This window comes from Gymnoscopelus microlampas (genome assembly GCF_963454915.1).
Source record: "Gymnoscopelus microlampas genome assembly, chromosome: 18".
Classification (NCBI taxonomy): Eukaryota; Metazoa; Chordata; class Actinopteri; order Myctophiformes; family Myctophidae; genus Gymnoscopelus; species Gymnoscopelus microlampas.
The window spans coordinates 2,170,086-2,196,838 of NC_139955.1; positions in this window are offsets into that span (position 1 = coordinate 2,170,086).

Below are 26,753 nucleotides of genomic sequence, written 5' to 3' on the forward strand. Positions count from 1 at the left end.
CTGAATGTGCCCACGATGTTAATCTTGGAATTACCATAACCCTTGAGGGGCACTTTGGACGGCGCAGCAAGCGTGTGGTGTGGGAAAAAATGTGTGACTGTAGCCGCATTCAAGAGGGAGGCGTTAGCCCCAGTGTCAAGCAGTAACGGCAGGCACACGCCATCAAGCTCCACAGTACACACTTTGAACGGCCGGCGAGCAGCACTCACAGAGTGTATAGTAGTCGTGGGTGCAGGGTCAGTAGCTGAGAAAGGCTGCCGTGGGGTGGTGGCCGGGGCAGAACGGCAAACCTTGGCAAAATGGTTTTGTTTACCACAACGTTGGCAACGCTGGCCCCTGGCAGGACAGTTTTGGGCTCTAGGAGCATGTGATGATGAGCCGCAGTTATTGCAGCGCTGACCTGGGGGGCGCTGTCGTCCAGCATAGTTTATGTGGGAAGCGTCCTGGAGAGGATCAGGGCTAGTTGAACGCGATGGGGACTCGACCTGCTGTGCTGTGAGTGCAGGCAGTGGAGATGAGGCGCAAACCAATTGCCTGGCAAGCCCCTCTGCTGTCTCAAGTTGAAAAGCTATTTCCACAGCCTTATGAAGAGTCAGGTCATCTGGGCACATTATCAATTTTTCACGAACCTTTGGGTTATTGGTGTGCTCGGCCAGCTGGTCTCTAATCATTTCGTCTTGTAATGCTTCAAACTTGCACAGACTGGCCAAACCCCTCAGATCGGCCACATATTGGTGAACTGACTCACCCGCACGTTGTCGGCGCTGGCGAAACAAAATCCTACGGAGGATAACGCTTTGTGGGGCTGCAAAATGTCCAGACAGTAATGTGACACAGTCTGCATACTTTTCGGCGGTCCCAAAAGTGGCGAATATCCGCTGTCCTTCTGTGCCCAGGCAGTGGATTAAGATGGCCCTTTTCCGTGCATCGCTTACGTCCGTGAGTCCAAGAGCCGTGATGTAGGTCTCGAACGACCCCAGCCAGCGAGTCCATGGTACAGGAGGCTCGCCCGGGAACGATAAGAAAGCGGGAGGCGGTGAGAACGTCATCTCCATCCTCGTCGTCAATGTTATATCCACATAATAAGGCACGCTACAAGATGGGTGAGCTTAAGGTCCGTCTTTACTGTGTATCAAACATGTGCGCTGGCGACGCACGTTACAAGCCGGTAGCAACAACAACAACACAGAGCAGTAACACTTTACGGCATAGCTTTACGTCAGTCAGACAGCCGTACATTCCCCTAGTGTCGTAAACACATACACAACAATACTCTGTGTACTTTCTTTTTTACTTGTTGAATGAGAAAACAACATTGCAAATTAAGCTAATCATCTGGTGACCCCCCCCCCCCCCCCCAACATAATTTGTGGTCCCGTCCCCCAGTTTGGGATCCACTGCTGTAGAGGAGAAAAGACAGGAAGGAGCCTTGTCTAGAGCCTTGGGGCACCCCGGTCAACTGAGTACAATAGGCTTTTTAAACAAATAGAAGTACTGTACTTAAGTACAATTTTGAGGTATTTTTACTGGAGTATTTCCAATTCTCAGTGCTTTTACTTCTACTCCACTACATCTTAGAGGCAAATATTGTACTTTTACTCCACTACAATTATTTGAAAACTTCATTTACTAGTTACTTTGCTATTATCAATTATTATATTATAAAACATATACATTAACAACTTTAGCCCTATTTTATACATTGGCCATTTGAACACGTTTTGAGCTTGTAGATCGGCTATTTTAGTACTTTTATTTTGGTACTTTAAGTACATTTTGATACCAATACTTTTGTACTTTTACTCAAGTCAATTTTGAATTCCGAACTTTTACTTGCAGCCAAGTATTTCTATATTGCAGTATTGATACTTGTACTTAAGTAAAATATCGGAGTACTTTTTCCACCACTGCTGAATACTACGCTATAATGTCCTTTCTGAAGGCTTTAGGTAGCTATACTGTCGCATGTGTTCGTAGCAAGTGGGATGGATTTAGTCCTTCTATTTTCAGATTTTCTCTTTTCTCCACCACGCAAGCGAAGCTGCTTGATCTCTCATCTGCCAGTTGTGGTTCATAGGAGTATGCATGTGCGCACGCTGCTTCTCTGGGATGTGACTCGGCACTGCATGTGCTTTGTTCGTCTCAAAATGTCTGTCTGTGTTTCGGAATAGAAAACGAAGACAACAAAATACAGAGAGGAGAAAAGCAAAACAAGGGTGCCTATAGAAATGTCAAACTTCTATGTTCATATTTATGTCCTTATCTCAAGACTCCCTCCTTACGTTCCAACAGCACGTAACTATCTGCCGAAGGCCAATTCAGTGGTGTAAAGTAACTAGGGCATTTACTCAAGTACTGCACTTAAGTACACTTTTGAGGAATCCTTACTTTACTGGAGTGTCTCCAATTTTCTATACTTTTACTTCTACTCCACTACATCTCAGAGGCAAATATTGTACTTTTTACTCCACTACAACTATTTGAGTTACTTTGTAGATTTTGATTATTATTTCAAAACATGAATCAGGCACTTCAGCCCAATGCATTCTCCTACAAGCTCACAAAAAGCGACGCATTGCGAGCTTACTTGTAGATCAGCTATTTTCAAAGCATTTTTATACATTTGCAGACTTGTGAAATGGGGCATTCTGCAAAATGAGTACTATTACCTAAGTACAAAATGTGAGTACTTCCTCCACCACTGGGCCTATTATATCGTCGCTGTCAGATGGAAACCTTGTACGTCCAAATAAAAGTGGTTACTTCTCAGGAAATGGAAAATGCACCGATCACAACCTTCAACAACAGCCACAACACAGCAGACGCACTGTGTAGGTCAGTCTTCAATGCCGTTATGTCAAAGCCCCAAACCACTAGCTTGAACTTAACAGAAAATAGCATACTCACACATAGGACGAAGTGACCAAAGAGCCACATACACATACTATTCCCTGTTACAACTCACTACCTTCAACGGCAGACACAATACAACACAACACAATGCAACACAGCGCAACGCAACGCAACGCAACGCAACGCAACGCAACGCAACGCAACACAAGCATTAGAAACAGTCACTGAACATGTTTCATTGCCACCCAGTCATTGGGTCCCAAAATAGACACATAAAGGTAGACGCCTCCTCCGGCTCTGAGGCGGCTGTATCTCGGGCGCCATATTGGAGGGTGCAAGCTTCCGCGTGTGTCACAGAAGGGGACGTTTGGTTGGCCAATCAGAGGCAGGTGGGGGTGGGACAACTAGATTCTGACAAGTCCCGATGTGCTGTGATTGGCCAGTAGTCACTTTGAGTTGCAGCGTGCCCCCTCTAATATGGCGGCCACAATACACTCCAACGAACTGCAGTGGCCAATGAGGCATCTCGGTTTCTGAGTGAGAGAGAGAGAGAGAGAGAGAGAGAGAGAGAGAGAGAGAGAGAGAGAGAGAGAGAGAGAGAGAGAGAGAGAGAGAGAGAGAGAGGAAAGAGAGAGAGAGAGAGAGAGAAGAGAGAGGAGAGAGAGAGAGCAAAATAAAGAAATAAAGAAATTGAAGTGACGTCGTACACAACATACACAGCCTAGTATACATATCTCTGCTGTCGGGCTGTCCAAAATATTAACTTTTTGAGAACAACACAATACTGCTTCTTCAAAGTTGGTATGGTGACTTTTTACATATTTTCTAGCCTGGGATCAATAACATTTTCGGGTTTCTGATCCGGTCGGAAAGTCGCTTCATCAGGTGGCCGGAACCAGTGACCGGAACGACTGGCGCCGTGTTTCTTTTGGTATAATAATGGTTTGGTATGTTTTCTATTCTAACTCGTGGCGCGACTAGCGATACTAAACTAATTGATTTGCATTATGTGGGGAACAAAAACAATGCAACGCCAACCGGAACCATGATTATTTTTTTCCTTTTTTCTAAACAGGATCACACGGCTAGTTTTAGAACGAATACCAGGCTTTCCTCCGAGGTGGAAAGTCTGGTGACGCGAGGTTATACATTGTCAGATACTTGGATGTGTCCTTCATCACTTTACCCAAATACAGCTCAAGTGGAGTTTCGAGGTTTTAGATCATTAATGTGGAGGACAGTGTGAGGACTTTGTCATTCTAATCAATAATGGAAAAAACAAACATCTCCAAAGTTGGAGTTAGGTGGTTTGAACGGCGAGTTTGAGGATCCAATGGAATTAGGTGGTTTAGTCAGAAGCGCTTTATTTGTAAAACCCACACACAGACGAAAAGGGTGTTCAATAGCACTGATTTATATACTTAAAAAAACGACAGCGACAATATACTGTATCCTGTCACAACATGCACAGTATTCCAGAGCCAGGTAGTAACTGAACATGATTCATTGCCAGACAGTCAATGGGGCCAACGGTAAAGTTAGTTTTATATTGGATAGTTGACAGATATTCAGCCACAGAGCTACTCAGGGACGTCAACAAAGTACTCAACTATAATTAATTTATTTTCAATTTGTAAAAAAGGTATTTCAAGATGAGGGCTAGGCACACAGAACAGACAGACAAAAGGTTGCAATTGCAATTAATGCTTAATTTAATGCTTAACTTATTGGCTCAAACCACCTGTCCTAATAGCACAGGATTCAGCTTTAAACTTCACCTACCACTCAAGTGAAAGAAACAAAGAAAATAATTCCCAAACTATACAAAACATAATCAATCGACCACAAGGTAAGTAGTATTCACGTTTTAAATCACACATGTCTTTCTTTGGATCAACAATAAACAGTCCCCAATGACATCACCCAAACTACAAAATGAGCTCTTTTAACCCTTTAAGACTATTAAAAAATAGCAGATATACAAGCTCATCATAGTGGTAAGAGCTTGTAGATATGCTATTTTTGAAAAAAACATTTGTCCAAATACATATCATTTTGGGGGTCCTTGACATGAAAAAGTTTGAGAACCACTAATTATAGCAATAGTTTTTTTTTTTTTTTAACTGTTATGATTTAGAAGACCTTTGAATAATCCCCCGAAGCAAAGATTTGAGTAAAAAAAAAGTATATTCAAAGATTTGCACACATTTTCATGATTTTTTAGCTTGTATATCTGCAATTTTTTTATAGTTCAAAGTATAAAATAATGGTTAAAGTGGTTAAAATAAAAAATGACAGATGCTTCCCCGGTCTTAAAGGGTTAAGTGGATCAGACCAAGGAGGGTCAATTAAGGAAGACACAACAACGTCATTTTCTCTATCCAGAAATTCCAGCCGGCTGATTTGTCGCACTGGGTGGCAAACTGCAGCCGGGACTTTGATGGAATAACATTGGAGTCAATGAGAGCCAGGTGGACCAGCTTATAAATAATCATTATTTCTGAATGAAATTAATTTGTAAAGTACTTGGTCCAGGAAAATAAAAGACATATCACAAATGTTTCGGCTGTGTTGCTTTTCAATGTGCACACTGTATAATTGTATAGAGGTATCTAATGAGCAGAAAGTACATTTATGAACGTGCCAAAGCATCGTGAGACTGTCCATCGTTGCCAGTCTGACAATAATAACAATCTTGCAATACTACCGAGCCAGAATCGATACCTGCCGCTGTTTCGATGCCTCAATAAAACTATGTACTGTGCACATCGAAAAGCATGAGTTTGCCACCCACAAGCGCCAATGGTGCATGCCCGGTTGCCAAGCGCGTCCCTTCCTTCATTTCCCTTCCTTGGATCAGACCAGGAAAGAGGAAATGGTAAGTATGTGTTTGTTAAATTACCAATAAGGTGCTTTGTGGCCCCTGTGAAATGAATAAATGAGTGTGGTCCAACCAACTGTTGTATCTGTGTTGTTTGCAGTGGTGGAAAAAGTACTTTGTTGCAAGTCCGGAATTCAACATTGACTTGAGTAAAAGTAGAAAAGTATTAGTATCAAAATGTACTTAAAGCACCAAAAGAAAGTACTCATGATGCAGAATGTACCATTTCACAAGTTTTTAAAATGTATGAAAATCTTTTGAAAATAGCAGATCTACAAGCTCACAATGCGTCGCATCGCGACGCATTGTGAGCTTGTAGATCTGCTATTTTCAAATGGCCGAATTGTATATAGGGCTGAAGTGGTTAATATAGTTTTGTAATAATAATCAAAATCAACAAAGTAACTAGCAACTAAAGTTTTCAAATAATTGTAGCGGAGTAATAGTATAATATTTCCCTATGAGATAGTAAAATAAGTAAAAGCACTGAAAACTGGAAATACTCCGGCAGAGTAAAAAATACCTCAAAATTGTGCCTAAGTACAGTGCTTGAGTAAATGTACTCGGTTGCTTTACACCGCTGATTGTTTGTAATATGGAATAAATTGGTGTAGAATGTAAAGTGGATCAGGATGTGAATACAACCCCATTCTAAAGGCATACACAGCTAGCATTGTAGCAAACAGGTTGGACGCACGAGGTTTCACCCAACAGCCGCGATATGAAGTCATCAACATGATGAAGTTTCATGGTCTAGTCTAGTGTTTGTGTTTTGATGATTGATCATACAGTGTATAGAGCCACTGCGGACAGAGTGATATACATACAAACAATAGTTTCCTAATTGCTTCCCGGCTTCCTCGACTAAGAACTCAAACCCTAGTTAAGTGCCTAATGCAGGACAGACCCGGATGACAACACAGTCCCGACCAAATACAAGCAGCCAAGCCTTGCATGGTGAAGACAGTCTCCCCCTCATGTAAACTGTCCTTTTTCCCAGGCTGGCATTACAAAACCACCACAATACAGGCCTGAGTCAACGGGACATGATTTATGGCAAGTTCCAGTCAGTGGCACCGGCTTGTTTTGACATGGACAGTAAGCTCAGTAGTCTGTGTGGTTGGAGGGCAGTGGTGAGAAGTAACTATATGTACATGTACTCAAGTACTGTACTTAGAAGGACCACTGCTCCGGTTTTCAACCTCACCTTCATAGAATTTGAAGGTGAAAAGCCTTTCTCTTCCTGAAAAGTTAGCATGCCGATATACAAGCAAAATGTTCTTGCATTGAAAATAATAATAATAACAAAAAATAGCTCAAAATCTTGAAATGACCTAACCTGGCTATCGATAATGTCACCGGTGTGTTTCTGAACTGGCCTCACTAATGTTCTTTGTGACGGCACCATTTCTGTCTACTCGCTCTGTGTCTCAGAGGAGGACTGTGGACAAGTTCAGAAACATACCAGTGACATTATCGCTAGGCAGGTTAGGTCATTTCAAGATTTCGAGCTATTGTTTTTTATTATGATTATTTTCAATGCAAGAACATTTTGCTTGTATATCGGCATGCTAACTTTTCAGGAAGAGAAAGGCAGAAGAACCCACATAGCATATACCAGTGGTGTAAAGTAACTAAGTACATTTACTTAAGTACTGTACTTAAGTACATTTTTTAGGTATTTTTAATTTACTCCGCATTGTGAGCTTGTAGATCTGCTATTTACAAAAGATTTTTATATTACTTAAGTAAAACATTTGAGTATTTTTTCCATCACTGGCATACACAATTGAATAGTAAACAAAACTCCTCCATCATTATAGATCTCCATTTCATGCCGCAGTCATCGTCAAAGTGTCTCATTTCCTCTCCGAAATGATTTAACCTGATTAACCGCCAACGCTGAAGTGTGAACCGTCCGCAGTCTAGTCTTATAGCTGCTCTCTGTGCAGAAGGAACGCCTGTCACAATCTCAGAACCAAACCCCTGCAGTATCTGAAGCTGCAGATAGCGTCTGACTTGTCTTTTCACTTGCATTATCATCTTTTTCTTCACTTGCTTTGAGAGGAGGAGGAGGAGGAGGAGGAGAAGGAGGTAAAAAGGAGGTCAGCGTTTGTTTTGTGCCGGTTTTGACGTGAGGGAAACTGGGGCTGATTTCTAAATAGGCTCCGCATCAATATTCATCCTGATAAGTACCCTTCTTTCATCTCTTCTTTTCTAGATATTTTACTTAAGTAAAACTAGCAATAACACAATGTAAAGATACTCCGTTACTGTAAATGTTACTTGAGTAAAAGTACTAAAGCATTGGCATCAACATATACTTAAAAGTACAGTATTTGCCTCTGAGATGTAGTGGAGTAGAAGTAAAAGTATTGTCAATTGGAAATACTCCAGTAAAAAATACCTCAACTGTACTTAAGTACAGCACTTGAATAAATGTACTTAGTTACTTTACACCACTGGGTATAGGCCACAATGGAATACAAAGTACACTTTATAATGCAGACTGTACACCCCTACGACCCACCGCCAACCCATTAGGCAATTTTAATATAGGATTATGTTTTTATGCAGTACTTTTGAAATATTTAACTTACATTTCATAGTCACATGGGGCTGTAATTAGGCTGAAACCTACGTCATAGACATGTCATAAACGACTGACGTCAATCATGTGAAGTTCGAGATCCACATTGGAGCCACGCCGTTCCCATGTGGATCCACATACACATGATTTATTAAAATTAGCTTAAGGGAGGGCCGGCCAGCCGGTCGGCCGGTGGGCGGACCTCTGACGTCACGCTCAAGTCACCATGACTCAGCCATAGCCATATAAGGAGTTCCCAATGCAGCTACGCCCCAAATATGGAGTGGGTTGTCCAACCTTAATGTGTCGTCTACCCCCGTTTACCCCCCTTTGGTGGAGTTTGCTGGTTTAGCAGAAAGTTTGAGGATCCAATGGAGTTAGCTGGTTTTGTCAGAAGCGCTTTTTAATGCTTTTCATTGGTTCAATATTGTGTTTTACCAACACACAGACGTAAAAGCTGTTCAATAGCACTGATTTATGGGAGAAAAAATGCAAAAGCGTCAAAATGGAGTTAGCTGGTTTCTTCCCGACAGCAACGCTATATGAGCATATCAGTCGGGTTGGCGGTGCGACGTAGGTGTGAGGGCCGTCCGAACCTCTAGTTAATAATAATCTATATTTTCCATAAATGTTTATGAGTCAGAGATAAACAAATATTCTATCATACCCCGTGGGAAAAAGAGAAAGCAATAACTTGAAATATCCTCGGCTGAACCCCAGGGGAAAGGGTGCTGGGTTCTCGGGACGTTAAAAAGAGGTGGTGTGTCATCAAGTCATTAAGAGCCATTGAAATGTTAATAATTAAGGAGAAACAATGGCATTGAGCTGAGCGGTGCTGAAGTGCGTTTGCTCTGCAGTCTCAATCAGACACACACAGGCACGAACACAGACTAATTGAGGACTTTGTGAAGGTTGAACCAAAGGTATTCTGTTGTCTAGAGCGCTGTGTTAAATGGTGGTTAATGGTTAATGGAGTCTCTCTGCTTCCCTCCGTCTCTTGTTTCATTCTTCTCCTTCCTCTGTTGTCTGACGCGTTATGTCTTCCCGGCCCTTCAGCCCCCCCCCCCCCCTCTCTCTTTCTACTGGTAATTAGATGATGAGGCTCTCTTAATCTCATGCTCACAATGACTGCCTCCCACGTAGAGAGGGAAGAGAGGAGAGAGAAACATTGACACTTGCTTTGGCAAATGTGTGTATATATATATATATATATATATATATATATATATATATATATATATATATATATATATATATATATATATATATATATATATATATATATATATATATATATGTGTTTTCAGGCCAATAAGGCTCCATTGAATTGAAGGGAGAGAGAGAGAGAGAGAGAGAGAGAGAGAGAGAGAGAGAGATTGAAAGATGAAGAAAGAGAGAGAGAAACAAACAAGCAAATAAACACACAGAAAGAGAGAGAGAAAGAAAGACAAAGAGGTTTGATGAATCAGTGAGAAGTGTCTTTGTGTCTGAGTGAGTGTACGCTGCGCTCCTGACAGAGTGTGAGTCAAAACAGAAAGAAAGAGAAAGAGAAATAAATGAATAAACAAAAAGAAAGAAAGATAGAAAGGCTAGTGCAGGGGTTTTATGACGCAGGGAGGGGGAACAAGTGTCTTTGTCTCTGTGTGACTGTGTGTTCACGAGAATGTGTGCGTCAAAGAAAACATAAACGCACAAAAACACAGAGAGAGAGAGAGAGAGAGAGAGAGAGAGAGAGAGAGAGAGAGGGATGAAGAGTAAGAAAGAAAGAGAAAGAAAGGTTAGTGAGGGGGGTTCTATGAATCACGGAGGAGGCACACGTTTCTTTGTGTCTGTGTGCACTTGCATGGCTGTCATTGTGAGGGTCAAATGTCCCCACAAGTATAGTACAACGTGGGAAATGGACATTGTGGCGACCATTTCTCCTGGTCCTCACTAGAGACATTGTTGTTTTTATGGCTAATAGAAGGGATTAGAGTCATGCCCCGATTCATACTTATCGGGCATGTCGCCGTCGCGCGCTGAAAATAGCTGATCTACAAGCTCTACAAATCACCACAAACCGCTGGCCTGAAATGTTGATGTCCTTACAAGTATAGTAATACAAACGTGTGTGTGTCTGTGTGTGTGTGTGTGTGTGTGTGTGTGTGTGTGTGTGCGTGCGTGCGTGCGTGCGTGCGTGCGTGCGTGTGTGCGTGCGTGCGTGCGTGCGTGCATGTGCCTGTGCGTGTGTGCGTGTGCGTGTGCGTGTGTGTGTGTGTGTGTGTGTGTGTGTGTGTGTGTGCGTGTGTGACGGTGTCTGTGACGTGTGCGCTCCACCGTGAGAAAGTGTGAGTCAGTGTGTTTGCCGGGTGGAGGGTTGGAGGAGGAAGGGCCGTGGGGGTTCGGAGGTCACCGGCGGCGGGACAAAGGGGCCCGAGTGCTCACAAAAGTCAGTGCGTGTGTCGTCAGTGGCCGGGGAGGGGGCCGTAATTACCATAGGACCCTAACAATGACCGAGCAGCAGCATCTGCACATCCCAACACAATTTTCATTTATCCCTCACTGGGGAACTGGCAGTGACAGAGAGAGAAAGTCTGCTGCTATTTGTGCGGAAGAATGGGGGGGAAGAAGCTGTGTCATTTTTAGATTTCTTTGGGCCATTGGTGCTGCGCTATGAGCTATTTTTGAAAAATCGTGAAAGTTTGCGCAAATCTTTGAATATATATATATATTTTTAAAGCAAACATTTGTAACTCAAATCTTTGCTTCTGGGGATTCTACAAATGTCTTCTAAATCCTAACAGTTAATAATAAATAAGGTCTTTTTCAAAAATAGCATATCTACAAGCTCATAGCGCGGCACTCGGGGCCGCACTATGAGCTTGTATATCTGCTATTTTTGAACAGCCAAAGAAATCTAAAATGACAGATATGTGTTCCCGGATTGAATGGGTTAAATGCGCTTGAAAGATTGCTGCTATTTGTCCCAAATATCTTATAACTAAATATTGGAAAAAAAAACCTGCTGCGACTTGTTTCAAAAGCTTTATGCCAAGTTATCCTTGCCCATACGTGTATAATCGTTGCCGTCAGGTGGAAGCTGTCCCTTTGTATTATTAATATATTTTTGAAACGATTAGATTAAAATATTGAAAATAGCCGACCTGCAAGCTCCACTATTTTCACAACGTAATTTGTCACTCTTGTATGACGAAGTAGAGGCATTCATTAACGCAAAAACATAAACAAAATTGAAATTATGCAAGGTTTATGCCCGACAGCAACGATATGACTATTTCTAACAGCAAATTAACACTTTTGTGGTTTTGTAAGCTAGTTTTGTCTTCTCTAACTTGACAAAGCTTGTTTACACGTTTCTTTAATCCCTTTCAATAGCATATATACATTTCTTCTGCATGTTTCTATTTGACACTTGCTTTGGCAATATATATTTATATACATCTGTTTTCTCAGGCCAATAAAGCTCCTTTGAATTGAATTGAAATGAGAGAGAGAGAGCGAGATAGAGAGGGAGAGCGAGAGAGGGGCAGGCATTGGACATCTGTAGATATGTACTAGCATGCAGCAGGCTGTGATCAGTGGAGTGCCGGCAGACAGACAGACAGACAGACAGGCAGATTTTTTGGGCTCCTCTCCATCTGTAGCTCATCATAGCTATTCATTGGCTCTGATTGGATTTAATAACATTGTGTGTGTGTGTGTGTGTGTGCGTGTGCATGTGTGTGCGCGTGTGCATGTGTGTGTGCGCGCGTGTGTATGTGTGTGTGTCTGTGTGTGTGTATGAGGGGGGTGGGGAGATGAAAACAGGTGCAGAGTGTGTTGGACCTCCGGCACAGACAAGCTGTCTTCACATATACGTACACTCCACTCCCACAAATCTAAGTGACGTCTGCTGCACTCAATTCCAAAACAGCCTAGAAACCAGCGCTCAACCAAGTAGAAATCAGGGACAACTCAAACCCCAACCCCTAAACCTAAACATTTAAATGAATGCATATAATCATAACCATATAACCGTAACCCCAACCTGAATCTTTCCCTAATTGTAACTCCCTATATTGTTTTTTTTTTACCATAAAACAACCATTTCTCCCTTCACATTGGTATAACAGCTCAGCTCCCAACGAATCTAAGTGACGACTGTTTGCAGAACCCAATCAATGCCAAAACAGCTTAGAAACAAGCATGCAACTAAGTAGAAATCAGGTACAAAACCATAACTTCTAAATGTCTAAATTCCTAAACCTAACCTGCATCTGTTCCAAATTGTAATCCTGACTTCCCAAATGTGTTACCATCACACGACTATTTCCCTTGTGAGGACCGGGAAAAGTGTCCTAACCACTTGAACCCCAGCTTCCATATAAAGGAGGGGAACATTAGCCAAATAAATTGTTGATCTACAAGCTCACAATGCGTTTGCAGCTATTTTTGGTGAAGATACATGGTGTATATACAAAACTAAAGTCTAGAGGGTTTAAGTGGTACATACCACACACACGCACGCACGCACACACACACACGCACACACACACACACACACACACACACACACACACACACACACACACACACACACACACACACACACACACACACACACACACACACACACACACACACACACACACACACACACACACACACACACACACACACAGAGCTACAAGTAGCCGATGAAAACAGGTGCAGAGTGTGTGTGGAACCTCCGGCAGCAGCAAGCTGTCTTTGCATCGTATAACTCAGTCTGCTGCAGACTCCACTCAATCCCCCGCACAGCTTAGAAACCTTTCCTTAAAAAAAAATCATGGCAATCCCCCGGCACATTTGTCAGCTAAAATGGAAATCAGCATATGGGCTTTTGCTTGTAAATGTTTTTTTCTTGCTTCATGCACCGGTTCTTGGCGTCGGGTTCGGGGACCACAAGGGGTCTGAATGGTAACGTAATGTCTGAGAGTGTACAAAAGTGTAGGCTACACTCTCAGAGTTATTAACATTGCCATGTCTATCAATGTTTTCTTTGTAATAGATATAACATCCACATTGGTGTAATTTTATCCTTTATCCTATCCAATTAATTGAAGAAAAACATTCCCGGACCACTTCTCAAGGCCCTGGAGGTATTTTTTTAAGCATTTGCCGTCACATTTCACTGAATCCTTGTATCATTTTTAACCACTTGAACCCCAGTGTCCATACATGTTCTGAGGGGAACATTAGCCAAAAATAGCCAATCTACAAGCGTTGCGACGCATTGTGAGCTTGCAGATTGGCTATTTTTGGCAAAGAGATTTGGTATCGGAAGCAAGTTGTAACTCAAGTCCAGTTCTCTTAAGACCATAGAGGGTTTAAGTGGTTAAATTATTTTGTGAGTGAAATAAACAAAACATAAGCAAACACTGACGAGTTGACAGTCTAGATGGCGGTCCGAGAGATACACAATGGTATCAAATGGGGGTCCGTGGCCTGACGCATATGAAACTGGGGGTCCTTCAAATTCAAAACGTTGACAATCACAGGCTTAACCACTTGAAACCCAGCATCCATATTCTGGGGGGGAACACTCAAATATGTAAACGTATTTCAAATATCGTCATATTCTCTGCTACAACAGGGTTAAAAGGAACACTTCGCCCATTTTCAACCTTATTTCCGCATTATTGGCCCTTACTCACAATATAAATAATTGCTTTATAACTTTGACATCCTACTTGAAATGTCCAAACCTGTCCATGGTAAGCAGGTTTCTGAACTGTACACAGCCCCCCTCCTAGACACACAGTTAGTAGACAGAAATGGAGAAATGGCGGTACCATCTTATAATGAGCATTACGATTAGTGAGGACCAATTATATAAAGATAAGTTGATGATGCTCCTTTTTAACATATGTTTTGTAAGTTAAGTTAGTGATTAAATGTCACTGAATGTACTGTCATGGAAACCCACTGTCTTTTTTTTTGTATGTCATGTCTTATTAGCATATGACCTGTTTTATCGGCTGTTGGGGGAATTTCTTCAGAAAACAAATGCGATTCGCGACGGTGGCACAGTCATGATGTGGGGTTGCTCTGGGGTTTCATCATAGAGTCTTGGCTTTCACAGGTTGGCAGTGTCTATACATGCAAGCTAGACAGGAGTCTAGGACTTTGGCAGCTCTTATGCTAACAACAAGCTAGCTTTTAACATATTCACTCAATGGATGCCGGTGAGCAGGGCATTTAAAGCATGTCAAAAGCAAATACCATGAGCTGTATTGGATGTGTGGCAATGTGCAGGCAGGCAGGCAGGCAGGCAGACAGACAGACAGACAGACAGACAGACAGACAGACAGACAGACAATATTTGCACAACACAATACAGACAATTTCACAGAAATAACACTCCTTGGTCCCACAGTGTGCAAATATGTCAGTAATACTCCAACCGTTTTCTTGTTTTGTTTTTGATTATTTTTGGAACAGCAGGGTCGTGTGACGTCAATCAAGTGAACAGACATGGGCTGTACAGGACGTGAAGGGTCTGAACACAGAGGGGTGGAGGGGTGTGTGTGTGTGTGTGTGTGTGTGTGTGTGTGTGTGTGTGTGTGTGTGTGTGTGTGTGTGTGTGTGTGTGTGTGTGTGGGGAGGGGGTGCTCCGTTAAGACAGGACTAATGAATGAGGTCCAGTGAGTGACTGATGACTGGGGGCTTTTCTCATGGAAATCAACACCGGCAAAGTAATTAGGCTCTTTCATTAGCTTAAACACAGCCAGGCAAAGAGACACTTCTGATGTATCTCTCCTCACCCCCTTTGAGTCTCCTTAATGGCCCTCTCTCTCTCCCTCTCTGTTGACTCTCTCTCTCTCTCTCTCTCTCTCTCTCTCTCTCTCTCTCTCTCTCTCTCTCTCTCTCTCTCTCTCTCTCGCTCCCTCTTTGAGCATCTCTCTGCAGAGAATCTCTCTTGGGAAGGTTGGATTTGTTTGAGCCTTAAGTTTTCATTAACAAACCCCATTGGGATGAATGGGGCAGAAAGGAAGGGGGGGAGAGAGAGAGAGAGAGAGAGAGAGAGAGAGAGAGAGAGAGAGAGAGAGAGAGAGAGAGAGAGAGAACAGGCAACACACACACACACACACACACACACACACACACACACACACACACACACACACACACACACACACACACACACACACACACACACACACAAAAGATAAGGATATCAGATTGCAGAGGTGATATCTACTTATCCACCTAAGACTCTGATTTGAATCCTCAGTCAATTAGCTCATTTGTTAGCATTCTGATCTGTCGTGAAAAGTAAGTACATTTACTCAAGTACTGTTCTTAAGTACAATTTTGAGGTACTTTACTTTTGTCTATTTTTCACTACTTTATACTTCTAATCCACTAAAACTCAGAGGCAAATATTGCAAAGTTGCTTTGCAGATTACGATTATTAATAACCACTTATAATACGTTGGCTATTCGAAAATAGCTGATCTACAAGATCACAACGCGACGCATCTAAACTTGTTGTGAGCACGCAAACTTGTGATGTAGCAGAGTATTTCTACATTCTACATATGTTGTGCCAGTGACCAAGTGACACGGTGAAACAAGATTTGTGTTTTAAAATATTTTCAAAAACATTTAAGATTGTTTGAAAACGTATAGATTAAAGTGGTTAGCAAGCCCAAATAAGCAACTACACTTTAGAATCAAGCCTAAAGAACCGCAACCCCACTACTACCAATATTTACTAGCGACTTTACAGAAAAGAAAGTCCATGTCGCTTATAGGGCATAGCAGTGGCAGCCTTTTTGTGGTGTCACAGATAGAAAACCCATACATTTTTCAGAAAATATTTATATAAATTATTAGAAGCCTGGAACCAAGCCACCCAGGCTCCTGGTGAATCATGACCATAAAACATTTGATTCTGTGTCAAAGAATATTTGAATATTTAATTATATTATATAACATATGTAATAAATGCCTTTTTTTTTGCGGTTTTCAAATATTTTCGGACACAGAATGGAGGAGCCTGGATGGCTTGGTTCGAGGCTTGAAATAATTTATATACCTATTTCTGGAAATCTTTATGGGGAAAATGAATGGGTTTCTATCTGTGGCACCACAAAATGGCCGCCACTGCTATGCCCTGTAATAAGCGGACATGGCAACACTGCTTGTTTTTACTGGATAAAGTGCCCCTCTAACAGGGCTGACATTTCGCCTTCTTTAATGCAAATTGTGCATCCCCTTCCACTTGCAAAGTTATGCGGCGAGAAGAGTTCCTCGTGAATCATTCATGAGCGAGGGTCCGCCGCTAAGTGTTTCGTGGCCCTTAATGTGAGTCGGTGGCTGCTTTTAACGTGTCCCTTCTCATCAACACACCAACAGCCCGGGGGGGGGCCCAGCCACGGCATCACGCTGGCCCACATTTTCAGCCGCGTGTTTTCTCGAGATGCGTGAAATTCTCTCTCTCACTTTCACACAAACATCTCTGCCTGTCTGTCTGTGTCTCTCTCTCTCTCTCTCTCTCTCTCTCTCTCTCTCTCTCTCTCTCTCTCTCTCTCTCTCTCTCTCTCTCTCTCTCTCTCTCTCACACACACACACACACACACGCACACAGGGAAATATGAATGATTTTCTTTTTACAAAACTGCAGCCTAACCTCTAAATGCTTAATCCAAACCCTGACTCTTTTCCCTAACTATATAAGCCTAACTCCACAAATCTTTTTTTCTTCTTTCTCAACCATTTCTCTTGCGAGAACCAGGAAAATAATCCTCAAAATGTCTATTTCTTGAATTCTACTATACCTGTGGGGACGTTTGGCACACACACACACACACACACACACACACACACACACACACACACACACACACACAGACACACACACACACACACACACACACACACACACACACACACACACACACACACACACACACACACACACACACACACACACACACACAGACACACCCCTTGTCGGTGCACCCCGCGGATACGAGCACACTTCTCTTACAACGTAGCTGGGAGTGACTGTGTGTGAAGAACATGAGCAGTGCTGTAGCTGTCACAAACCCTTGTTTACCTTTCATTTCTACACACCTACCCAGGAGCCTCCGTTCTGGGACCATCTCATCTCTGCTATACATGCACAGATTGCACACACAAAAAAGACGAGGGGGGAGAAGAAAAAAAGACGTGTTCTGGGAGCATTTGTGACTCTCCGGATCTGGATCCAAAATGGAAACAAATAGTGGTGGAAAAAATTACTCACATTGTTTTACTTACGTAAAAGTATCAATACCGCAATGTAGAAATACTCTGTTACAAGTAAAAGGCCTGTGTTCAAAATGTTACTTGAGTAAAAGTACAAAAGTACTGGCATCAAAATATATTTAAAGTACCAAAAGTAAAAATACTAAAATGTTTGAAAATAGCAGATCTACAAGCTCACAACGCGCCGCGATGCGACGCGCTGTGAGCTTGTAGATCGCCTATTTTCAAATAGCCTATGTATAAAATAGGGCTGAAGTGCTATGTTTTATAACATAATAATGTATATCTGCAAAGTAACTAGTAACTAGGGTTTTCAAATAATTGTAGTGGAGTAAAAGTACAATATTTGCCTCTGAGATGTAGTGGAGTAGAAGTAAAAGTGCTGAAAATTGGAAATACTCCAGTAAAGTTAAAAGTAACTCAAAATTGTGCTTAAGTACAGTACTTAGGTACATAACAAACTTAGTTACTTTCCACCACTGGAAACAAATAATAATAATAATAGTATTTATTGTCCCCTCAGGGATATTCATCTTCACAGTCTGTCCAACAGAAAAGCCCATAACCATATAGCACAAAACAACATGGCACACAACAAGACAATATGAAGTCCCCAGTATACACAGAACCAAGACCCTGGGGCTTCTTTGTGTTATCCTTTTAGCTTAACTTTTGACTCCAATACTTGTACTGTTAACAATCTTGTTAATAAAGTATTTGATCAATCAATCAATCAAAACAGAAAAACTGGAGCTATACCGGAGGAACATCACACTGTCAGAGCTGATATGTGGACTTTACGTCTGCTAAATAATTACAATACCAGTGGTTCTCAAACTTTTTTAATTTCAAGGACCACCATGACTCTGAGAGTGTACAAATGGAACCAAATAGAGGGTTTGGTTCGAAAAGGTTCCAAAAACGGAACCGTTAAGGAATCCTAATTGGTCAAATCCTAAAAAGGATCCCCCCCCCAAAGCAAAAGAAAACGACTGGCAGGTTTTGAGGGCTGAGCCGAACAAATATACACTCTTGGGCTTGTGTCTGCAAAGCGGAACCTGTGGGCGAGAACTTTTTGAGGAAGAAACGGCTCCGCTGGCAGCTGGCCAAGCTCAGCGGCCACGTGCCTCTTGACGCTGGGTTTGATTAAACTCCTCGCACCCCGACCCCCCCCCCCCACACACACACACACACACACACACACACACAGCCTCTTAGCCCTTCTTGGATTCTCGGTGTGATTTTGGCTCTAAGGACAGACCGTGACTTCCTCCTATGGGATCGTACCTCTCTGGCAGATGTGGAGCTAAGGGGGGGGGGGATCACTCCAGGGTCATATTAGCCGCTTAAACACCGAAGCCTTCACGGTTCGCGGCCCGGGAACATGATGAGGCCATAGGCGCTGAGTCCACCCCCCCCACCCCACCCCACCCCACCACCACAGGTCCGGCCCGGAATGTGTTTAGATAAAGCACATACATGTCGACGCTGTCGGGGAGGAACCTTGTATCTCCATATTCAAACTTTTTACGGAGACTTCGAGTGTCGCCCCGAAAAGTAGCCGATCCGCAAACATTTATTTGTGAAAGAAATGGTTAAGTGTGTCTGTGGTTTTCATAAATATCGAACTGACGAAAAGTATTAAAAAAGCAATGTAACTTTCCTCTTCTAAAGGAATTGAACCTGGTTACCTGCTAAAATGCTAAATTTGTTTTACCATTGAGCTAATAGAGTCTGCCTGCTTGCTCAGGGGATACATTGAATCTTGACCTTCAGGTCAAAATTCGTGTCAGATCCTGTGTCTAGGTGAGACATGACCTTTGACACGATCTAGATGTCTCAATAGAAGAGCAGGAAGACAAAATACAACCACCCCAATTGTATAAGTTACATTGTATAAACATTCTCAGGTTGGACAAAATCACGACTTTAGCTTTACACGCCAACAAGAGCGTGTGACTAAACGACAACTCCACTTGAATCAATTGGAACACAGGTTCTTTTCCATAAAAGTAACGCTGTTTGGACATACAAGGTTTCCACCTGACAGCGACGGTGTCTGGGATTCATTAGGACCCCCCCTCCCCCGGTCACAGGTCTGTGTAATAAGTATCCCCTCCAGTACCTCTCTCTCCCCATAGGCCACCATGATAAACACTGAGGCTGTTTTCACTGTCTGGGAGCTTTTAATTAAGGCCGTAAACCATAGATCCTGCAGTGATAACTAATAGGGCCGGAGCTTAGCTTGGCTATGGCTTTATGAGGAAATAGGCCGTCGCTCCACTATATAGTAACCACTACAGAGAAAGTCAACATCTGCGTGGTGGCACTGCAGCGAGCAATTATTAACAAAAACTCTGCGGTGTACACACACACACACACACACACACACAGATACACACACACACACACACACACACACACACACACACACACACACACACACACACACACACACACACACACACACACACACACACACACACACACACACAGTGGTGTAAAGTAACTAAGTACATTTACTAAAGTAAACACACACACACACACACACACACACACACACACACACACACACACACACACACAGGTAACTATATTACTATACTTCATGAATGGCATGTTTATGTTTTCTTTTGCCATTTTTAACTGCAAGCTAAAACCGAAAAATAGCAGATCTACTAGCTCAGCTGTTTTCCGGTGCGCGACACCAGCCTGCAACTATAAGCACAAATCAGTGCAGAGCACAAATCTATACTCTAAACTCCCAAATGTCTAAACCTAGCCCATAACCCCAACTTCAATTCCTCTGCTAATTGTAAACTAAACTCTAAAATGTTTTGAAACCGTAAAAAGACAATTTTTCCTGTGAGGACCAAGAAAATGGTCTTCACAATGTCTATTTTTGAAATTCTACTGTAATTGTGGGGGACATTTGGTCCTCACGAGTATAGTTGCACGCACGCACGCACACACGCACGCACACACACACCAGTGGTGGAAAAAGTACTAAAATGTTTTACTTAAGTAAAGTACCAAAAGTAAAAGTACTCATTATGCAGAATGGCCCATTTCCAGTTTTCAAAATGTATAACATTCTTTTGAAAATAGCAGAGCTTGTAGATCGGCTATTTTCAAATAGCCAAAACATAGAGAGAGCTTAAGTGGTTAATGTATGTTTAGTAATACAAATCTAAATCTAAAAAGTAACTAGTAAAGTTTTCAAATGATTGCAGTGGAGTAAAAGTACAATATTTTCCTCTGAGATGTAGTGGAGAAGAAGTAAAAGTATTGAAAAATGGAAATACTCCAGTAAAGTAAAAAATACCTCAAAATTGTACTTAAGTACAGTACTTAAGTAATTGTACTTAGTTACTTTACACCACTGACACAGACAAACACACACACACTCATTTCAAGATTTGTTTGCTTATAAGGCTCACGAGGGAGTTAGCTGTCTGTTGTATCCAGAAATAGACCTGTAGAGAAAAAGGAAGGAACTCTTTCACAGTCGGTGTGTTTTATGTAAATGGCGAAAGGAGCATAACAGCTCAGAGTGGCATTATTTAACACGCCTCTTATCGGCCATTCGATGTATCAATCGCCTTTCTGGTGATTCAGCTTGTTCCCCCGTGTGTATGTGTGTATGTGCGTGCGTGCGTGCGTGTGTGCGTGTGTGTAGCACCTTTTGCCGTTACAGAGACAAGAATCCACTGCGCTAGCAAAACGCCGCTAATGAAACATAGTCCAAACAGTCGATACACGCCGGGCAGAGAGAGAGAGAGAAAGAGCAGCAGGGTTAGAGAAGGAATTATAGGCCACTGTTTCTCAACGTAGGGTCCGGGGGACCACCAAGGGGTCTCAAAAGGACGCTTACGGGTCTGTAACTCTGAGAGTGTACACATGGAACCAAATGGACTCTTACAGGTCTGTAACTCTGAGAGTGTACATCATATGGAACCAAATGGACCCCTCGGGTCTGTAACTCTGAGAGTTAAATAAACACTGATTTAGCAGTGTGTCTGGATTGGGATCTCAGAAATAAAAATGTGTATCAAATGAGGGTCTCTGTAGCCTAACCCACATCAAACTGGGTGTCTATAGAAATGAAAGGAGAAAATATAGCTGCAAGCAGCAATGAGCGGTTTCGAGAATAATGGCAGACTGGCAGACTGTGACAGAGTGGCAGACTGGCAGACTGGCAGACTTTGACAGAGTGGCAGACTGGCAGACTGGCAGACTGTGACAGAGTGGCAGACTGGCAGACTGTGACAGACTGTGGCAGACTGGCAGACTGGCAGACAGACAGACTGTGGCAGACTGGCAGACTGGCAGACAGACAGACAGACAGACAGACAGACAGACAGACAGACAGTGACAGAGTGGCAGACTGGCAGACTGTGACAGACTGGCAGACTGGCAGACTGGCAGACTGTGACAGAGTGGCAGACAGACAAACAGACAGACTGTGACAGAGTGGCAGACTGGCAGACAGACAGACAGTGACAGAGTGGCAGACTGGCAGACAGACAGACTGTGACAGAGTGGCAGACAGACAGACAGACAGACAGTGGCAGACTGGCAGACAGACAGACTGTGACAGAGTGGCAGACTGGCAGACAGACAGACAGTGACAGAGTGGCAGACTGGCAGACAGACAGACAGTGACAGAGTGGCAGACTGGCAGACAGACAGACTGTGACAGAGTGACAGAGTGACAGAGTGGCAGACTGGCAGACAGACAGACAGACAGACAGACAGACAGACAGACAGTGACAGAGTGGCAGACAGACAGACAGTGACAGAGTGGCAGACTGGCAGACAGACAGACAGTGACAGAGAGAGAGAGAGAGAGAGAGAGAGAGGCAGTGAGAAAGAGAGGCAGTAAGAGAGAGAGCGAGAGAGAAGAAGTGAACATGCATTAATTAACAAAGTCATGATTTTTGTTCAGTAAATTTAATTTGGACCGGTTAAATTGGGGTTTGAACCAGGGACCTATAGACTTGTGGGTAGACAGTGTAAAGGATAAGGATAATTCCAGGTCCGTTCATGAAAGTCCTTGCGGTCTTGTTTCCAATGAGGGCCTGTGAGCAATTAGGGGTTAAGAGTCTTGCTCAGGGACACATTTCATTTCATCGACACATTTGCTGGCCTGGCCTGGATTCGTACCTGGGGCAACCAGGGCCTCTGGCTCCCTAGGTGGGCTCACTAACCACTCAGCTATGGCCACAGTACAGACTGAGCCATTGCATAGACAGAATTGGATTTCATATGTGGTAAGTTATCATACAGCATGGGTTGCTTATTATATACATACAAGCTCATAACGCGTCACATTGTAGATCGGCTGTATGTGGTTACTGTAGGTGTTGTATTAATAATTACATCTGCAAAGTAACAAGTAACTAAAGCTGTCATCTGCTGTAATTGGAGTAGAGTAGAGTAGTAAAGTAAAAGTACCTAAAAATTGTACTGTGCATGTGGCAGGTGTGATTGGTGATGAGTGAGAGCAGGTGAGAGGGGTGGATCCAATCCATGGGAATAGGGGGAATTCCAAATGATGATCACCTCAACGCATTGTTGGGGACAGGGATCGAACCAGCGACCTATGGATTCACAGGCTGCCTCTCTTCTCATTGAGCTAAAGATATGGCCTCCCTGATGGTGTCTGTTGATACCATGTTTGTTTATTCATTGATACAGTCATGGTGTGTGCAATGCAATTGAGTTGAGGTCTGCATGAGGTGAGATTTGAACCGGCGACCCTCTGGTATCAAGGCAGATGATTAAGCCATTGGGCCAACAGACCCAAACTGATGAAAAGGGAGTTCACAAACATGACACACTTTCACGCAAATTGCTCAGAAATACTGGATTTAAATGTTTTTCAAACTGCTCAAAATTGCAGACAATCTAAGGGCGGAGTTTACTGGTTAACAATTGCACATGCATTCATTGATACAGTCATGTTGTGTGCAATGCAATTATAATGAATTCTACATGAGGGATTCGAACCAGGAACCCTGTGGTTTCAAGGCAGATGATTAAGCCATTGGGCCAACAGACCTGTACTAGTGAAAAGGGAGTTCACACACATGACACACTTTCACGCAAATTGCTCAGAAATCCTTGGTTTAAATGTTTTTCAAACTGCTCAATATATTTCGGAATGGAAACTAGTGGAAAATAGTCGATCTACAAGCTCACAACGCGTTGCTATCTAAAAAGGTGTGAGATTGTAGATCGGCTATTTTCACAAGAAAGTATGTCATACATAAAAAAAAACTACTCTCAAAAGCATTTCGTGTTATTGTCTAAACATTGCACTTGTCTGAATTAACAGGGTCATGTTTTGTACAATGCAATTTAAATGTGAACTGTAATAAGTGGGATTCGAACCAGGGACCTTCGGCACATGAGACTCACACTCTACTGGTGGAGCTATCCAATACACAGCCTTAGACAGTGAAAAGGGAGAATCCAACAAAACAAAACAAAAGCGCGAATGAAGTACGTCATACATTGAAAAGAACTACTTTCAAGTATGCATTTCTCGTCATCTTTAACAATTGCACATGTATTCATTGATATAGTCATGTTGTGTGCAATGCAATTATAATTAAGTCTACCTGAGGTGGGATTCGAACCGGCTACCCTATGGTTTCAAGGCAGATGATTAAGCGATCAAGCTATTGAACCAACACACCTGAACCTGTGAAAAAGGGCCTCAAACATGTATTTGACACAGTTTCATGCAAATTGCTCAGAAATCCTGGATTTAAATGTTTTTCAAACTGCTCAAAATTGCAGACAATCTAAGGGCAGAGCTTACTGGTCAAAGTGATACATGTGTTCCTCATGAGTCAAGGCACATGTGTAAGCAGGTTTAACGGCTGTCGGCCAAACGAGGCATGACTTTTGCCTGTTTAAAGTTTGCATTTTCAAAAAATTGCTATAGCGCCCCCCTTTGACCAATTGGAGTAAGATTGGTTTCAGTGATACTTGGAAGGACCCTCTACAATATTGCAAAGTGTCAAACAAATGTGAGTCTGCATGTATGTGTTAGGGGCAGATGAATAATTTTAAAAAAGCTGCAATTTTCATTGGCTTATAAAAGCTTAACGTTTTCACTTATGGAAAATCCGCTAAGTTACGTCTGTCGGCATTGGTCCAAAGTTCATGTGTATACAGTTTCGTACAGATTGCTCATAAATCCCAGGAGGAGTAGGCTTTTTACTGCTTTTTACTGCTTTTCATAGAATTCGAAATGGTGGGAGATCTAAAGGTCAGAGGTCAAAAGTCAAACAGTGAAAGTTGTTAGGCATGAGGAGACGCATGTGTGTATCGAAGTTTCATGGCTGTAGGTCGAACAGGGCATGAGCTGTACCTGTTCAAAGTTGGCATGTTCAATTGAGTGCTACAGCGCCACCCTTTGGCCAATGTTTGTGAGTTTCGGGTTTTCGCCGTTTGGCATAGCCCTCTACCATATTGCCGAATTTCATAAGAAGTGACCAGGCGGTTAGGCCAGAACTGGCAAAAACGGCGGAAGAATAATAATAATAAATATAGCTGCAAGCAGCAATGAGCGGTTTCGAGAATAATGGCAGACTGGCAGACTGGCAGACTGTGACAGAGTGGCAGACTGGCAGACTGTGACAGAGTGGCAGACTGGCAGACTGGCAGACTGTGACAGACTGGCAGACTGGCAGACTGGCAGACTGTGACAGACTGGCAGACTGGCAGACTGGCAGACTGTGACAGAGTGGCAGACTGGCAGACTGTGACAGAGTGGCAGACTGGCAGACTGTGACAGAGTGGCAGACTGGCAGACTGTGACAGAGTGGCAGACTGTGACAGAGTGGCAGACTGGCAGACTGGCAGACTGTGACAGAGTGGCAGACTGGCAGACTGTGACAGAGTGGCAGACTGGCAGACTGGCAGACTTCGACAGAGTGGCAGACTGGCAGACAGACAGACTGTGACAGACTGGCAGACTGGCAGACTGGCAGACAGTGACAGAGTGGCAGACTGGCAGACTGGCAGACTGTGACAGAGTGGCAGACTGGCAGACTGGCAGACAGACAGACTGTGACAGAGTGGCAGACTGGCAGACTGTGACAGAGTGGCAGACTGGCAGACTGTGACAGAGTGGCAGACAGACAGACAGACAGACAGACAGACAGACAGACTGTGACAGAGTGGCAGAGTGGCAGACAGACAGACAGACAGACAGACAGTGACAGAGTGGTAGACTGGCAGACTGGCAGACAGACAGACTGTGACAGAGTGGCAGACTGGCAGACTGGCAGACAGGCAGACAGAGTGGCAGACTGGCAGACTGGCAGACAGACAGACAGACAGATAGTGGCAGACTGGCAGACAGACTGTGACAGATAGTGGCAGACTGGCAGACAGACTGTGACAGAGTGGCAGACAGACTGGCAGACAGACAGTGACAGACTGGCAGACAGTGACAGAGTGGCAGACAGACAGACAGACAGACAGACAGACAGACAGACAGACAGACAGACAGACAGTGACAGATTGGCAGACAGACAGTGACAGAGTGAGAGAGAGGCAGACAGGCTACCAGGAGTATGTTTGTAACAAAGTAAGAATTCCAAATAATGATCACCTCAATGCATTGTTGGGGACAGGGATCAAACCAGCGACCTATGGATTCACAGGCTGCCTCTCTTCTCATTGAGCTAGAGATATGGCCTCCCTGATGGTGTCTGTTGATATCTATAGGTTTTTCCGTCTGTTATGGACCAAGCCTCTGTTTCGCTAACTACTGTAGATCACTGATTCACAAAACATTTACCAATAAAGTTTTTTTTTTTGTGAAAATAGTCGATCTACAAGCTCACAACGCGTTGCTATCTGAAAAGTTGTGAGATTGTAGATCGGCTATTTTCACAAGAAAGTATGTCATACATAAAAAACAACTACTCTCAAAAAAGCATTTCATGTTCTTTTTTAAAAATTGCACATGTCTGAATTAACAGGGTCATGTTTTGTATAATGCAATATAAATGTAAACTGTAATAAGTGGGATTTGAACCAGGGACCTTCGGCACATGAGGCTCACACTCTACTGGTGGAGCTATTGAATCGACAGCATTAGATAGTGAGAAAGGAGAATCCAACAACACA